This window comes from Pan paniscus, chromosome 19, assembly GCF_029289425.2.
Source record: "Pan paniscus chromosome 19, NHGRI_mPanPan1-v2.0_pri, whole genome shotgun sequence".
In the NCBI taxonomy this organism is placed as follows: domain Eukaryota; kingdom Metazoa; phylum Chordata; class Mammalia; order Primates; family Hominidae; genus Pan; species Pan paniscus.
Window position 1 is genome coordinate 21208545 of NC_073268.2, and position 17264 is coordinate 21225808.

A 17264-nucleotide genomic window follows, 5' to 3' on the forward strand; every position below is an offset into this window, starting at 1 on the left:
TAGGATAACAGCTGGAGCCAGATGTAGAATCTGGCTAAGTAAGCTCTGGGAGCCCTGGAAGCTGTTTCCAGAAGGTCCCCAGGGATGGGAGCCCAGGTGAGCAGGGAGAGTGGCATGGAAGCTCTTACTGGGAGCCCAAGGGAGACAGGAGGCTCTCACACTTCTGTCACAGCAGCCAAACCCTGGGCATGGACAGGTGGGGACAGGAGAGATGTTAGGAAGATAGGGAGGAGATCATCAACATTTCAGGCACAGAAGCTGGCAGAAGAGAGACACCTTTGTCATCTGTATTATGCTAATTGGTTAGTCTGTATATTTATTTAACAAATGTCTATTGCACCCTTACTGTATGCCAAAAACTATTTTAAGTGCTGGGGATACAGACCCAGTTCCAGCCTTAAGGTGTTTATGTTCTATTGGGAGATGGGATAGTTTGCACTGTTGTTGTGAAAACGGTCACCCCCCATCCCCTCCCACTCCCCTTCACAACAGGTGTAAGAGAGTAAACTTGCCCAATCCACTGCTATTACACTTGGCCATGAGACTTCTTTGGCCACTAGAATGTTAGCGGTGTGTCATGATCACCCTTAACCGTGCTGTGAGGTTTGGCTTGGCTTTTAAGTTCCTGCCATTCTCCAAGAGAAGCATGTGCCCCAGGGAGCTGCTGGTCCAAGGAGAATGGAGAGAGACATGGAGTCCACCCAAACCCAAGCCACAGCCTGGAGCTGCCCTGCTCGGGCTGACACACAGACTCACAAATAAGAAAGATCAGCACTTGTTTGGAGCCTCTGAGTATCGGGGTGGTTTGTTACACAGCATCATTTCAGCAGTAGCTGACTAAGATGGGTGGAGACAGAATATAAACAAGCCAACTAAGACATGTGTGATGTCTTAGTGATAAGAACAGGAAGACAAAGAAAGCAGGAGAAGAGGAAAAGAGTGGTCAGTGCTGTTATAGATAGGGCAGCCAGGGGAAGCCCCCTGATAAGGGAGCAGAGATCTGAAGGAAGTGGGGGAAGGAGTTATCCAGGGCAGGAATTTCTCAAGGAGGAAACAGCAAGCGCGAGGCTCCCCAGGCAGGCACAAGCTGAGCCCAGGAGCAAGCCTGTATGGCTGGAGCAGAAGGAGCCAGCAGGGATAGGGTGGAGTGATAGGAGATGGTTCAGAGAGGAGGCTGGGGCCAGATCCAGTGGAAAGGACTTGGACATTTATTGGACTTGGACATCATCTCGTATAACTTGTTCCTAGCTGTCTGATGAAAGAGCGGACATGCAGAAAGGGCGCTGGCTGAGCTCCCTGGTTTGGGATTAGTACTGGCAGTGCCAATGTCGGCCACATTCAAGCCAGTGTTCCAGGGGCCTTCTCTCAGTCTCATGCTCCTGCTTTTCCTTGAGATTCTCCCCTCTCTTGTCCCCTCCCTATCTTGGCTCTCTACCCACCACCCCAACACCTCCAGCTCCCCCTCTGCTCCCCCTTTTGCTCCCCTGGACCTTCCTGGCTCTCGGCCTTCAACCCTCAGCCCTCAGCCCCTTTGGCTCTCAAGGTGGGGACCACTCCCACCTCTCCAGCCCTGTCTTGGAGCCCTGGGCATTCTGTCACTAGCTCTCTGCTTGGTCCTGTCCCTCAGGTGGCCTGTGGTCCTTTCACACTGGACATGCCTCAAACGGAGCCCATCGCCAGGGGAAGGGCTCTCAGGGACTATCTGAAACCTCGGGAGCTTCGTAGACCCCTCTACAAAGGGGAGCCAGTGGCCCAGCCAGTGGCTTTATTTTCCTAAGATACTGATTTCAACATGTCACTCCCCAGCCTTCTGTCTTGGATGGCAGCTCTTCTCTATGGGATGAAGGAACCCTCCTCGGCCCAGCACTGAAGGTCTTCTACCGTCTGGTCTCAGCTCACCTTTGCATCGGCTCCCACCGCCAGCCAAGCTGGATGCCCTCCCACCCCATGCCTCAAGCACACCCTGCTTCTAGGTCCTTACTCACAGGGCCCTTTGCTCAGTGGGAGTTTGCTGAGGGCCCACTGTGTGTGGGCGCTTTCCAGGGTGCTAGGCACAGAGGAGCAGCTGGCAGACTTACATTCGTAGAGCACACTCGGGTGCCTCCGCTGCGCCTCCCTGCACCTCCCCTTCCTTCCCTTCCCTCAAGGCTGGTCACCTATGGCCTCCACGACCAATGTCTCCCTGCTCCTTGGTCATTGGGAAGGTAAGCATACCTTGCCTTGTGTCTGATTGTTCTTTTAAATGAAGATTTCCATTTTTAACTATAGAAGTGACACATCCTCATTGTGAAAAATATGGAGAATGTGGAAAAGAAAGAAGCAAAAGAAGTTATATAACCTGGCTAAGAACATGGAGAAGCTTCTCTTAAAAAGAGGTGTCCTCAGCTGCTCGCCTTCCACACGCCTTCCTCGCAGAGGAGGCAGCCTTGATTCCTGGGTGGGAAATGCCAAAAATGACGGAATCAAAGCCTTTTCTGGAAGCGGGCAGAGATTTCTAGGGGTGGGGAAGAGAGAATATAGAACTTAAGAGAACTGAGCTCTTGATGGAAAGTGGGGGTGGGGAACACAGAGGGGAGGCCCAGAGACTGAGAGGTCTAGGAGAACGGGTTAAAACCAAGGCCAGAGCCCTGGAAAAGGAGCCCAGAGGCCCCGGCTCTTTCCCTACTTACTTACTGTATCTGTGTGACCTTAAGCGAGTCCCTTGGTCTCTCTGAGATGCAGTATTTTCCCGAGTGAACGGGCATTGCCACACTTCACCTCCTCAGGGCGTTGTGGGGACCTTCAAAGCCGTAAAGCCCTTTGTAAATGGTAACGCCTAACACAAATAGGAGAGCACGCTGCCCTCTCTGGGTAGGCCCCTCATCTGGGTCCTGGTTCCAGTCTGGTACTGAGCCTCTGGAGGACAAGGGTTACATTTATTCCAATTTCTCTTCTGCATGCCCCAGTGCCCACTGAGCACAGTGGGAATACAAACACATTTATTATGCACTCTGCATATGACTAGAAGGAACTTTGGAGCTCAGATCCACCCTTTACACAGATGGGGAAAATCAAGGCTCACACCACAAGGTGAGCTTGGTGGTATCTTTACAACTCCAGGTAGTGACAAAACCAGGATGCAGATTCTGAGGAATGAACGAGTGAGAGAATGAAGGGAAATGGGGCAACAGTCAGCATGAGCAAGGGCTGACCTATGGTGGGTCTTAGCCTTGACTGTGCTCAGTGGCCCCGCAGCACCATCGTCTCTCCAAGGAGCACGGAAGCGGCCCCCCGTGTGGGGTATGGGCACAGACCCCAGGGCCCAGGCAGGCGGGGGATGTGCCGGTGGTCCTTGCCACGGGCCACCAGCTTTGCCACCCTGCTCCAGGGCCCTGGCCTCTCCCCAGGGTGCAGGACGCCACTCCCAGGCACTCTGGCTCCGTTTCTTACCAGGCTGCTCTGGGATGGCAGCATCCCAGCATCGCTATAAATAGCATCTCTCCTGGGCCCCAGACGGCCAGTTGGCAAACACTATAATTTGCTGAAAAGTTTGGAATGTGTCTAAAAATGAAGAAGGCAAATGAGACCAGCCATGAGGGGGAGCAACCGGCGTATCCATTTCAGAGAGGGGCTGAGCCTCACTCCTGCTTCTTGCCAACTTCTTTACGAGGGCACTGCAGGCAAAGCTTCAGGGAGAGGGGACAAATGTGAGTCTAGGAAGGAACTATTGTCATTTCCAGCATCAGCTGTGGCGGCTACCTCTTGTATTGGCCTCACCCCTGACCTTCCTGTCCTAACCAAAGAACGAGAGGAACTGCCACTGCTTAACCCTTTGTTGGGCTGTGCTAATGAAATTGAAGGGGACATGGTGAGCATGCGAGGACTGAGAGCCAGAAAGAAACCCCCAAAATAATTTCATTCAATAGTTTCATCCAAACTCTCCCAGTTTGCAAATGAGGAAGTGACTTGACAAAGGCCGGGCACCAAGTTGAAGCAGAACCAGATTTTGGCCAAGGTCCCTGGGCTCCCAGCTGGGTGCTGGGCATTGGATCCCAGGCCTGCTGTGAGGGCTGGCTCTCTTAGGGAAAGGGGAAGGGTCCCATGGCTCTCCCATCATGCTGAAGGTTGACACCTGACAAGTCACTGCAGCTTTCCCTTGTTCTGCTCTGATTCTCATTCTACTCTAAGGAGGCACAGCCACCATTATCCTGATTTTATGGCTGAACAGGCCGAGCTTCAGGGTAGAAACTCATCCTCACCCACAAAGCCATGGGAAGGCTTGAGTAGAATTTACCACTCTGTCCCCAGACACTCTGGGCTGTTCCCACCTTCAGGTAGAACTCACTGCCTCAAAAGCCACCTTTTACTGTTCTTTGTCTTATCTTCTGGGATTGTGATTTTCCCTGTAGGAAAAATCATGGACAATGGCAGTAGACAATGGCAGTAGACTGGTGTGGTGGCTCACACCTGTAATCTCAGCACTCTGGGAGGCCAGGCAGGTTGAGACCAGCCTGGCCAACATGGTGAAACCCTGTCTCTACTCAAAATATAAAAATTAGCTGGGCGTGGTGGTGGGAGCCTGTAGTCCCAGCTATCAGGGATGCTGAGGCAGGAGAATCGCTTGAACCCGGGAGGTGGAGGTTGCAGTGAGCCGAGATTGTGCCACTGCACTCCAGCCTGGGCAACAGAGTGAAACTCCATCTCAAAAAAAAATTCTGAGGTAGAGCCCCAGATCCAGCAGTCTCACTGTATGATCTTGGGCAAGTCACTTCCCTTCACTAAGGCTGAATTTATCCTTATGTAAAACTATAATAAAAATAAAAGCTTCCTTTGGGAGGCCAAAGCGGGCAGATCACGAGGTCAAGAGTTTGAGACCACCCTGGCCAACATGGTGAAACCCAGTCTCTACTAAAAATATAAAAACTAGCTGGCCATGGTGACAGGCATCTGTAATCCCAGCTACTCAGAAGGCTGAGGCAGGAGAATTGTTTGAATCCGGGAGATGGAGGTTGCAGTGAGCCGAGGTCGCACCATTGCACTCCAGCCTGGGCAACAGAGCGAGACTATGTCTCAAAAATAAATAAATAAATAAAAATAAATAATAAAATAAATGAATAACTAATTAAAGCTTCCATTCACAAAGCACATGGTCACGGGCTTTATGTGCATTTGTTCTCTTTGTCTTCATAACAATCAGACGGGCAAGATATATTCCTATCCTATTTTACAGATGAAGAAATTGAGGCAGGGGGTTAAGTGACTTGTCCGAGATCACATCAGATTTTTACAAGTTGGAAACTCACTGCACCAGATGCTCTGAGGTCCTTTACAGCCTTAATAATTCTGCCTTTTGTGGTTCCAAACACAATAGAAACTAGCAATGGCTCGCTTGGTAGTTCTCAGCTCTTGCCAGCTGAGAGGCTTCATTTGGGGGCAGAAGACAGGGAGTAGGGAGAGTTCACATCTGTGAAAAGTCTGTACAGAGGAGGAGCCAGGATGCCTGGTCTTGGCCTGTCAGCCAAGGCCATCTCTCTCTCTCTGCAGAAGGCACCTGCCGCCCTGTGGGGCCGCTTAGTGAGAACTGTGGCTGAAAAGCGACATCGTGTGTCCAGTTGTAGAACTGCACTGTTAGAGAACTCCAGGACAATGAGGAGTGGAGGGAAATATTCTGTTGTTGTGGACTTGAAGGCGCTTTTAAATTTAAATTATTTGTAAAGTTTTAAAAACACACAGGTGCCAGAGCCTCAGACCTAGAGAACCAGCATCTCAAGCAGTAGGACAGAGACCTGTTTTTTTACGACTTGGGCGATTCTGTGGCAGCCTAGCTGAGAACCACAAGTATAGACAGCTTTTAAGGGGGTGCTGGTATGCTGGTCAGAACTTCTCAGCTGCAACACCTCCACCTAGTGTTGCACTTCTGTCTGGGATACCAGAATGTTCTAGGCAGCTGACAGAAACAAATCCATTAGACATTATTTATAAAGGAAAATCTAGCTGCATTGTACATTTGATTTGTGCTTTGTTAAGAAATAAAATGGCCGGGTGCAGTGGCTCACGCCTGCAATCCTAACACTCTGGGAAATGAAGGCAGAAGAATTGCTTAAACCCAGGAGTTTGAGACCAGCCTGAACAACATTGGGAGACCCTGTCTCCACAAAAAAAATAAAATAAAATAAAATAAATAGCCGGGCACGGTGGCGTGCCAGCTACTGGGGAGGCTGAGGTGGGAGGATTGCTTGAGCCCAGGAGGTCGAGGCTGCACTCCAGCCTGGGTGACAGAGTGAGACCCTGTTTCTTAAAAAAAGAAAGAAAAGAAAAATATATAAAATGGCAGCTGGTAAAAAAAAATGAGTATAGAAATAGATTCAGTTATTTTAGAGAAATGTCAGTGAAATTCAGTCCATGTATAGAGGATACAGAAGTCTTTTTTTTTTTTTTTTTTTTCTTTAATGAAGTGGCTCTCAACTGGGAGCAATGTCTGGAGACATTTTATGGTTGTCACAACTGGAGGGTGCTACTGGCTTCTAGAGGGCAGGGGCAAGGGATGCGGCGGAGCATCCTGCAATCTACAGGACAGCCCCCCACAACAAAGAATTACCCGGCCCCAAATGTCCATAGTGCTGAGGCCCCAAGGCCCTGCTTCCATGAGCACAAAGGACTCCCATTTTTCAGGTCCCCTGAGGGTGGGGGCTCTGCCCTCTTCATCCTCTCTCCCGGGACCTAGCAAGAGGCAGGTGCTCAGTACATACTGCATGACAGAAGTTCAGTGAGGGGCATTTTGAGAAAAATTATCTAATGTGGACACATTTGCAAACCTCCCTAATATGCACAGTCCTGGGTGCATTTCTACATGGCATAGACTGTCTGAAGCTAAAAAATCTCATTTGTCAGCTGGACACTACCCAAGTACACCAAACACAACCTGGGAGTCAGGGGAGATAGGGGTGGTAAGGAGGATTCAGACCCCGTAGAAACGGGTTAAACCTCAGCTCCTTCAAGCTGTGTGTCCTTGGGCAAGTTGCATAACTTCTCTGGGCCTTAGTTTCTTCCTCTGTAAAATGAGGCTAACACACCTTCTCACAGGCTGTTGTGAAGGTTAAATGGCATTGTGCACAAAAAATGATGAGCATGGCCCTGTATGTGCTGATTAAATGTTAGCTATGTGGGCCAGGTGCGGTGGCTCACACCTGTAGTCCCAGCACTTTGGGAAGCTGAGGCAGGTGGCTCACAAGGTCAGGAGTTCAAGGCCAGCCTGGCCAACATAGTGAAACCCCCATCTCTACTAAAAATACAATTAGCCGGGCGTGGTGGCAGGTGCCTGTAATCCCAGCTACTCAGGAGGCTGAGGCAGGAGAATCGCTTGAACCCAGGAGGCAGAGGCTGCAGTGAACCAAGATCGCGCCACTGCACTCCAGCCTGGGCGACAGAGCAAAACCCCGTCTCAAAAAAAAACATGTTAGCTGTGATTGGCACCCTCATGACTGAGGTCTGGATTGGTTGGGTGTGGCTGCTGTGCTGCCAGAGACAAGCTATCACTCACATTGTATCTGAACAAGAGTAATGATGGTGCATAATGAATACATTGGGAAGAGGCAGAAGGCCTTGGACTCACTAACTCAAAACCTCCGTGGGAGGGGCCTGGGAATATGCATCTGTAATAAACTCCTGGGCTTTTATTTTTTTGAGATGGCGTTTCTCTCTTGTTGCCCAGGCTGGAGTGCGATGGCGCAATCTCAGCTCACTGCAACCTCCACCTTTGGGGTTCAAGCAATTCTCCTGCCTCAGCCTCCCAAGTAGCTGGGATTACAGGCACCTGCCACCATGCCCGGCTAATTGTTTGTATTTTTAGTAGAGACAGGGTTTCACCATGTTGGCCAGGCTGGTCTCAAACTCCTGACCTCAGGTGATCCACCCACCTCAGCCTCCCAAAATGCTAGGATTACAGGCCCAGGTGATTCTTACAGTTGGGCAAATTTGGAAAATCTGGCTTTAGTACAAAGACTTTGGAGTTAAGCTGCCAGGCTCTGCTACTTACTAACTGGGTGATCTTAGGCAAGCTATTTAACCTCTCTGTGCCTTGATTTCCCCACCTGTTAAGCCCTTGCCCAGCACTACTGCTGGCATCCAGTAGACTCAAGAAATGGCAGCTCCTCCCGCCTCTTTCTCAAGTTTAATGGTGTATGATCTTCACCTTCATCCTCCATACAAGGCCTGCCTTCTGCTCCTGTCATTTCTCTCTGACTCATCCTTTCTCTAAGTCCCCACTGGTCCTCGGTGGGTCTATTTGGTGCCCCTTGGCCTCCTCATGGGCTTCTCTAATTCTTGTCCCCACCATCTCACTGAGTCCGTCAAGCAGAAGCAAAAACAGAACGTGTGCTGTGGTTTGTAGTTTTCAAGGCATATTTCACATATTTTACCTCATTGACTCTTCCCAGATCATCCTGAAGCATCGCCGTCAGGATCTCTGCAAAATGAGTGAGCTGAGTCTGAAGCTCAGGGTGACTGACTGTCCTGAGCCCCAGAGCAAGTAAACAGGAGCATCTCTGCCTCCCGGCCCTGTGCATTTTCTCCGGTGAACTGAGGCCTCTCAGTTCCTCCCACTGCCCCTAGTCTGATTCGCATCCTGCCCTTCTGCTGCTCAGGAAGCAGCTCTGGCTCCCCAGTGATCAGATCCAAGTGCCTACACCTGGTTTCAAGGCCCATCACAGGCCACAGCTTGGAATCATTCTCCCCCTCCTGGATTTCCTGCATTTCCCAGACTTTCCATCAACCCAGCTGGGCTCCTCTCTGCCTCTCATCCTCCCTGCCTCCCTGCTTGGATGCAAGCTGTCTCCCTGCAGAGCACCCCTTATATAGAGTGGATAGCACAGGGAGGAATGGAGGCATGCCATGCCTGGGGTCCCTCCAAACCCCCATGCCTGGCCTCACTCCCTCAGCCTCTGCCAGGTCTCCTTCTCCAGGAAGCCTCCCTGCCCTTCAGTGAGTATCCAGTGCTCAGCCAGGCGGTCACAGCCTTTTGCTGCTCCTCTCCTGCCCTGCCCCCACCCCTCACACACACACTGGCCTTTGGTCCCTTTCTGCCCAGCAACTCAATCTTTTGGTGTTATTTGTATTTGTATTACCCTATCTGTCGAAAGGGGTGGGGTGGGGGAGAGGGCTGCCACCCCCCATGTGGAGCCCACTGTGAGACCATGAACAGAATGGGGGTGACTGACAGGGCTCCTCTGCCACCTTGGCTTCTGGGGGCAGTGGTAGAAATCACCACTGGCTATTGTGACCTCCAAAGGCACTTGTCACTACACAGTGACACAAAGGTTGGTTTCCGGCTCCTCCCCGTGGCCAGCATATCCCTGGGATCCAAGACAGGTCCGCATCATACTGCCAGGGGATCCTCGGGGTTAGGCACCCAGGAATGGATGGGATGCAGGCAGGGCTGGGACTGGTGGCTGGCTCTATTGTGCTCTGATGCTGCAGGAACAGACCAGATGTCATCCAGGGGCCCGGAATTTGGGAGGCGCCGCTGGGTGTGGCAGCATCAGAAGCCTCAGATCCGCATCTCCATCTGCCACAGGTGAGCTCTATACCTCTGAGCCAGTGGCCTGTGGGAGTGAAATAATCAGAGCCACTTTGAGGTCAGAAGGTACAACAGGGGTGAAGGATTGGGGTGGGGGAGGGGTTGGGGGTCCTGGAGGGCTGGTGCTGTGTTTCTGCCTTCACTCCTGACATCCTCTTGCAGTACAGGGTGAATATTTTTACCCACATCTTGCAGGTGAGAAAATAGAGGCCTGGGAGGCTGTGCTGGGAGTTCACACAAGATTCTTAGTCCTGGCACCACAAGAGTCACATGCCAAGTCCCAGGCTGCATCCAAACCAATTGAATCAAACCCTCAGGGGAGCGGGACCCAGGCAACAGTATTTTTATGGTCCCCATGTGATTGTGGTAGGGCAGTCAGTGGGGAGAAGGGAGACTAATGGCTCAGATGGCACTTTGCAAACTTTCAAGTTGTGCAAAGTTCCCTTCGTGTCTTTGCGTAGCTCCTAATCCACCCTGAGCCTCCGTCCTCATCTTTAAAATGGGGATAATACGGTTCCTTGAGTTGATGAGTTGAAGTGCTTTCTTAATTAACATTGCAACTTGACCACCCGGCACTCTTGGTTCCCTTTTCCCTGTGTGGAGGGTTTGTTTCTGTTTTGCCATAGCCCTTACCACGTGTGAACATATGATATATTTTACCTATTCAGGATTTTCATTCATCAGTGCTTGACACTCCCCTACCTCTGCTAGAACACCATATGCACGAAGGCCAAGATCTTCGTCACTGCTTCACTTTTATTCTTTCCTGTATCCCAAGCACCAAGCAGCACAGTGTTTGGCACACAGTAAAGTGCTTAACAAATAGCTGTTGAATGAATGAATGTGCCTGCCACCATCTCATACATGTTACAGGCATCACTGCTGCTGCTGGGCTTGTGGTCTGGTCTGCAGCCTTCTCGCCTGAACCACTCACCTCCCAAGCTGCTTGCAAACTGAATAAAGCTCTCCCAAAGTCAAGCTGATCGCTCCTTTCCCTGAGAAACATGCCTCTGTCCCTGCTTCTTGGGGTCTCCCCAGCCCACCATCTCCCCTTGGACACAGAGTGCCAGAGCACTAGCAGGGAGAAGTGGCAAAGTTTCAAGATTTCATTTGTAATTCTTTTCAGATGAAATGTCAGAAATATTAGAAAGGCAGAGTCATAAATCTGATCCTAATATAGCATAGAGCTTATTAATGAAGAATAAATCACCGAGGGAAACCTCCCCGGGGTGCTTCTCCGGGGCCTGTGGGGAAGATGGCATATTTATGTGCAAGCGTAGCGGGTCTTTTACCTTCTCAGATATATGGCCGAGGCAGATTTGTCAGGGCAGTAGCCTTAACATCAGCCAATTATATTTTTTTCTAGTAAAAATTAATCTATTCTATAGAAATCTCCTAAGCATTTATTGGATTAGGATCACATCCAAATGTAGAAAATTAAACACACACACAGTGCACACCACGGCGGGACTCTGAGAGGCCCTGAAATGGAATGACGACCACCCCCCCCCCCCCACCTCTGCTCCCTGCCAGGATATTCTCCCAACTGAAAAACTCAGAGTGAAGGAGCCAGAGGGAACAGCCTCATTGCACAGGTGGAGAAACAAAGGCCCAGAGAGGGGATAGGCCTTGCCCAGGGTCACCCAGATTGCTAAGGCTGACATGAGACAAGAACCCCAGGTCCGGGCTGGGTGTGGTGGCACACACCTGTAATCCCAGCACTTTGGGAGGCTAAGACGGGAGGATTGCTTGAGCCCAGGAGTTTGAGTCCAGCCTGGGCAGCATTAAAAGACCTCCATGTGTACAAAATATTAAAATAATACAAAAATCATCTGGGCATGGTGGTGCACACCTGTAGTCCCAGCTACTCAGGAAGCTGAGGTGGGAGGATCACTTGAGCCCAGGAGGTTGAGGCTGCTGCAGTGAGTCTCAATCACACCACTGCACTCCAGCCTAGGTGACAGAGACCCTGTCTCAAAAAAATGTTAAAAAGAACCCCAGCTCCTTCTTCCCACCTCAAAAGATGTCCACATCCCAATCCCCTAACTGTCCCAATGTGAATATGTTACCTTATGTGGCAAAGGGAACCTTCCAGGTGTGATTAAATTAAGGATATGAGGATGGAGGGATTTATCCTGGACTATCCAGATGGGTCCAATATACTCAAAAGCGTTCTTATAAAGGACAGAGGGAGGCAGGAGAGGCAGAGGAGGAGATGTGATGGCAGAAGCAGAGGCTACAATGACACGGGGCCATGAGCCAAGGAGTGCGGCAGGCTCTAGAGGCTGGAAGAGGCAAGGACCAGATTCTCCCTGGAGCCTGCAGAAGCACTGCAGCCTGCGGGCACCCCGCTTTTCAAACTTCTTCCCTCCGCAACTGTCATAGTCCGTCTGTGTTCTCTGAAGCCACTCGGTTTATGGCAATTTGTTACAGCAGCACTAGGAAACTCACATAGTGTTAGAAGGAGAAGCATTGCCAGGGAAACTGCACCTGGCAGTGTAGGCTTCCCTCTGTACTCAGTGCTAGGGAGGTACCCTTACCCTGAGGGTCACCCCAGATCACCCCAGAGTCATGCGGCTCCTCCTCTCCAGAGGCCACAAGGCCACCACCCCCTGCCTGCTCTTCCCTCGTTCATGACGTTCTCACCCTCACATGCTGGGCTGCAGCGGGGTCTTCCACTGTTTTCTTAGTCCCCCAGACTCCTGCAGCTTTTCTGCAGCCTGACCCCCTTCCAGATGGTTTTCCCTAGTACCTCACCTTTCCCCATCCCTCCTCTCAAAGACGCTAAGGAAAGAGTGACTTGCGCCCAGGGCTTTTTCCTGCAGCCCCTCCCTGGTTCTCAGCCACTGTCTTCGGTCACCTCTCACTGCCTCCGGTCACCTCTCACTGCCTCGGGAGCCTCAGAACACCAGCCTCCCCTTCCCATCTCCGCTCTGGGGGCCTGCTCCAGTCTGGTGATTCCTCTCTCCATCTCTCAGCACTTGGGGACAGTTATGTCACTCAGAGAGCTCCCAGGGAAGAACCTGAAGAACAGACCCAGATAGAGGGGAGAGAGGGCAGTGGAACCTTACGGAAAAAGGGGCAGGTAGCCAGTGGCTGTGGTGCAAATGTTCTCGAGTGTGGCCCCCGGCCTGCCTAGCCTGGCTGATGCTTATTAAAAGTGCATATTCGGCCAGGCACAATGGCTCATGCCTGTAATCCTAACACTTTGGGAGGCCAAAGCAGGCGGGGCTGATCACCTGAGGTCAGGAGTTCAAGACCAGCCTGACCAACATGAAGAAACCCCATCTCTACTAAAAATACAAAATTAGCCTGGCGTGGTGGCACATGCCTGTAATCCCAGCTCCTCAGGAGGCTGAGGCAGAAGAATCGCTTGGACCTGGGAGGGGGAGGTTGCAGTGAGCCGAGATCCCACCATTATACTCCAGCCTGGGCAACAAGAGCAAAACTCAGTCTCAAAAAAAAAAAAAAAAGTGCATATTTTAGTTGGGCATAGTGGCTCATGGCTGTAATCCCAAAAAGTTGGGAGGCCAAGGTGGGAGGATCTCTTGAGACCTGAAGTTAAAGATCAGCCTGGGCAACATCACAAGACCCCAACTCCAGAAAAAATTTAAAAATTGGCCAGACATGGTGGCGTGCACCTGTAGTAGCTGGGAATACTACAGGAGGCTGAGATAGGAGGATTGCTCGAACCCAGAAGTTTGAGATTGCAGTAAGCTATGATTGCACCACTGCACTCCAGCCTGGACAACGAGACCCTGTCTCTAGAAAAAAAAAAAAAAAAGGCACGTATTCCTGGACACCCCTCTCACCAATAAACACATCCTTGCCAGAGCAGAATCTCTGAGAGTGGGCCCAGGAGTCTTCAGTCTACCACGCTGCTGGGATGTGTCTTATACAAAAATCAGGAAGTAGGCCGAGCACAGTGGCTCATGCTTGTAATCCCAGCACTTTGGGAGGCCAAGACAAGCGGATCACCTGAGGTCAGGAGTTCGAGACCAGCCTGGCCAACACGGTGAAACCCTGTCTTTATTAAAAACACAAAAAATTAGCCAGGCATGGTAGCGGGCGCCTGTAGTCCCAGCTACTCGAGAGGCTGAGGCAGAAGAATTGCTTGAACCCAGGAGGCAGAGACTGCAGTGAGCCAAGTTTGTGCCACTGCACCCCAGCCTGGACAACAGAGTGAAACTCCGTCTCAAAAAAAAAAAAAAATCAGGAAGTAGAAAGAGAATGGACTTTGAAGTCAGGGAGCTCTGGGCTGAACTAGCTTTCCCCACCTCCTAGTTGTGGGAATGCTCTTTATCTTCTCCAAACCTGTGTTCTCTTCCATAAAGCTGGGGGCTCTGATCTGCATGTGGCGGGAATTATGAGGATTCAGATAAACAGGGAAAGCACAGAGGCAGATGCTGCGGACGCCCTCCCGCATCTTCTGGGGGTCCCCTCATCCTGGAGCCCAACGGACCTAACTTCTGACAGCCTGAGGGCCCCTGGGAGTGCTGAAGAATGAGTGTCCCACCCACTCCATCCAGCAGCCTTAACAAAGGACGGGGATGGAGTTGGTGTATAAGTACCCGCTCCCTCATCCTTCCAGTGGGATAACTCTGAGGTGCAGGTTCCAGGCTGGCTCCTGAGTTTCCCAGCAAAATTAAGCTTCCATCACCCGCCGGGGTGCCCTTCCTGACAACACGCCCCTGTAAGCTGCCTTCCTTCCCTGGGTCACCTCCCTACCCTCCTACTGGAGCTTCCTGTGAGCATCCCTCAAACAAACAACTTGCCCTCAAGTACTTGTCTCAGGTCAGCTCCTGCGGGACCCCAGGCTAACATAAGCCTGGCAGCCTGGAAATGAGCCTTTTTTTTGAGACAGTGTCTTGCTCTGTCGCCCATGCTGGAGTGCGGTGGCACAATCACAGCTCACTGTAGCCTCAACCTCCCGAGCTCAAGCCATCTTCCCGCCTCAACCTCCAGAGTACCACCATTCCTGGGTAATTGTTCTCTATTTTTTGTAGAGACGGGGATTTCGCCATGTTGCCCAGGCTGGTCTCAAACTCCTGGGCTCGGCCTCTCAAAGTGCTGGAATTACAGGCAGGAGCCACCACGCCTAGCCGTGAGTTCTTTTTCCTCTCCTCGTCTTTGGCTGTCAGTGTGGAGACCAGGTTGGCCCAGACCAAGCAAAGCCACCACAGGGCCTGGATAGTGCTGTGGCTTGCAGGGATACATAGACACTGATGTCCGGGACCCAGCAAGGACAGTGTCCCCTGACTGTAAGGACACCATCGAAGTCCCAGGAAAGGCAGCTCACCCTTCCCTTCCCCAGATCCCCAGTATCTGCTAGTCAGGGAGCAGAGCTATAGGCCCATCCACAAGAATCCCCTAATCCCACATCCCTCAGTCTGAAATTGGCCCTAACCACAACTTTCCCTATCTTCATCTTTCTTTCCTAGTTCCTCAGACACAAAGCAAACAGCCGCTTCCCCGCTCCTCAGAGACACCTTGCCTCTAAATCTTGAAACTGCCAAGCCCCAGCTGGCTAGGCCGCTGGCCACATGAATTCTAGTCCCCAGGGGCACTGAAGTCACCTCCCAGAGAAATCCCTATGATTTCATCTTCTATTTAATCTTTATTTCTCCTCATACTTTTTAGAACTTCAAATAATTTCTCGTTTGTAGTAACTAGGAAGCCATAAATCGCCCCTTTATGTCTAAGGAAAATCAATTGTTATTTGACATTTTACCTTAATATTCCCGACTTCCTTCAACTGTAATAAAGCTTCCATCTGCCTTTTATTTTACAGGCAATTAGTAAGTCACCTTTTTAAAATTTCTCCACATTTTCTATCAAATGAATGCTAGGATTGAAAGGGGAGAGCTGTTTTATGGGATTGAACTCACTGAGTAGAAGGGATTTATCTGTAGCCTTCGAGGTACCAACACTCATTAATGGGTTTTATTGATTCGGGGGCTTTTTAACCCTTAGCAATAATACAGGTGTCACCTGCCCAAGGCAGTTGGGAGGGGGCAGGGATGCTGGGAGGGGCTGTGAGGGAGTCCACACATTTCTGAGCCCTGGGCCCAAGCTAGAAAGGCAGAGAAATGAGATCTAACCCTTTGAAGTGTGATCACGCTCAGTGCAACCACACCCTCAGAGGTAAATCACAGCCCAGACACCCTCTTTTTCCTGGAGACAAAGTTGGAGTTTTTGGGTTTTTTCTTCAAATTACCCAGGGGAATGCAATGCTTTTGCACCCCTATCATGGGATCAAAAGAAAGAGGCCCATTGTTGGGGTTCAAGGCCCTGGGCTTGGTCTGCCTCTTTTAGCCCTGGGGTTGTGGGCAGGCCAGGGAAGGAACCTCTGAGACTCAGTTTCCTAAGATGTGAAGTGGAGAGAAGAATCTCCTCTTTGGCCACCTCTCAGGGCTGCTGGTGTTCGCCCCCAGACCACGTCTGTGAGAAATGCTTAAAAGACTATGCAGGGCGTAAGAAACTACATAAGGAACCAATGAGAATCCTAGTGACAAATGGAAACCTCAGTCCACAAACTCCAGAACGAAACCTTCCTTGCTTTTCTAGAACTCATCTTATGGGTTCTGTACCCCCCATTGCCTGGGCTGGTGGAACTTTGGTGCCAGTCTTTCCCTAGCAATTTCTCCAAAACCCCCCACGGCCTTTTCCACCATTCCCCTTCCTTGAAGGCCGCCATTTGACACTCAGAGCCCAGGAAGCCTTTCTTGGTCCAGACAGCAGGACTGGAAGCCTTAGAGCTGTCGGCAAGAGATGTGAGTCCTGTAGCTGAGGACAGTCCAGGCAGAGTATGAATAAGACGGCAAAAGTAAGTCCAGAAGACATTAATGGTAGACTTTGGGTGGCAGGTGTATGGGTGCTCACTATAAAATCTTTTCAACATTGCTATACACTTGAAATTTTTCATTAAAATGTTAGAAGGGAAAAAAAAGGCTTATTTGGGGGCAAATCCCCCAAGGTAGGGTACCCGCCTGTGATGGGAGAAAGGAACGAATGTGAGCAGAGGAGGAAGGCAAGGGGCCCTCTGAATCTAGACGAATTTGTTTGTGGGACCTGCTACGTTATTTGTGGGCCCAGTGCAAAATGAAAATTTGGGGCCCTTCCTTCATAAATTAAGAATATCAGCTAGGCACGGTGGTTCCTGCCTGTAATCCCAGCACTTTGTGGGGCCAAGGTGGGTGGATCACCTGCGGTCAGGAGTTCGAGACCAGCCTGGCCAACATGGTGAAACCCCGTCTCTACTAAAAATACAAAAATTAGCTGAGTGTGGTGGTGCATGCCTGTAATCTCAGCTACTCAAGGAGCTGAAGCAGGAGAATTGCTTGAACCCAGGAGGCAGAGATTGCAGTGAGCTGAGATCACGCCATTGTACTTTATCTTGGGTGACAATAGTGAAACTCCATTTCCAAAAAGAAAAAAAAAACAGTATCAAGATGGGACAGCAAAGCATTAAACTACGTGCCCTTCTTATCTTAGAGCCCTGGGTCCTGCACGGTTGCCCGGCCATGAAGCCAGCCCTGTCTGCTTGGGTTGAGAGGTCTATTTTGACCAACCCCTTCTGACCCATCTCTCCATTTCTAATCTTACAAGAACAATACACTGAACCTAGCATTTGTTGCAAGTGAACAATAAGTGAGTAGGTTGGGAACTTTTTCTTTTTTTCTTTCTTTTTTTTTTTTTTTTTTTTTTTGAG

The 17264-nt window shown here is 50.5% G+C and overlaps 1 long non-coding RNA gene across 1 annotated transcript; it reads left to right on the plus strand.

Moving 5' to 3' along the window:
• Window positions 1-2008: 2008 nt before the first annotated feature.
• Window positions 2009-10554, plus strand: LOC129394449 (uncharacterized). Its single transcript, XR_008621732.2, has 4 exons — window positions 2009-2204; window positions 8415-8958; window positions 9454-9550; window positions 10222-10554. It is a non-coding gene; the product is annotated as an uncharacterized LOC129394449 (long non-coding RNA).
• The last annotated feature ends 6710 nt before the right edge of the window (window positions 10555-17264 follow it).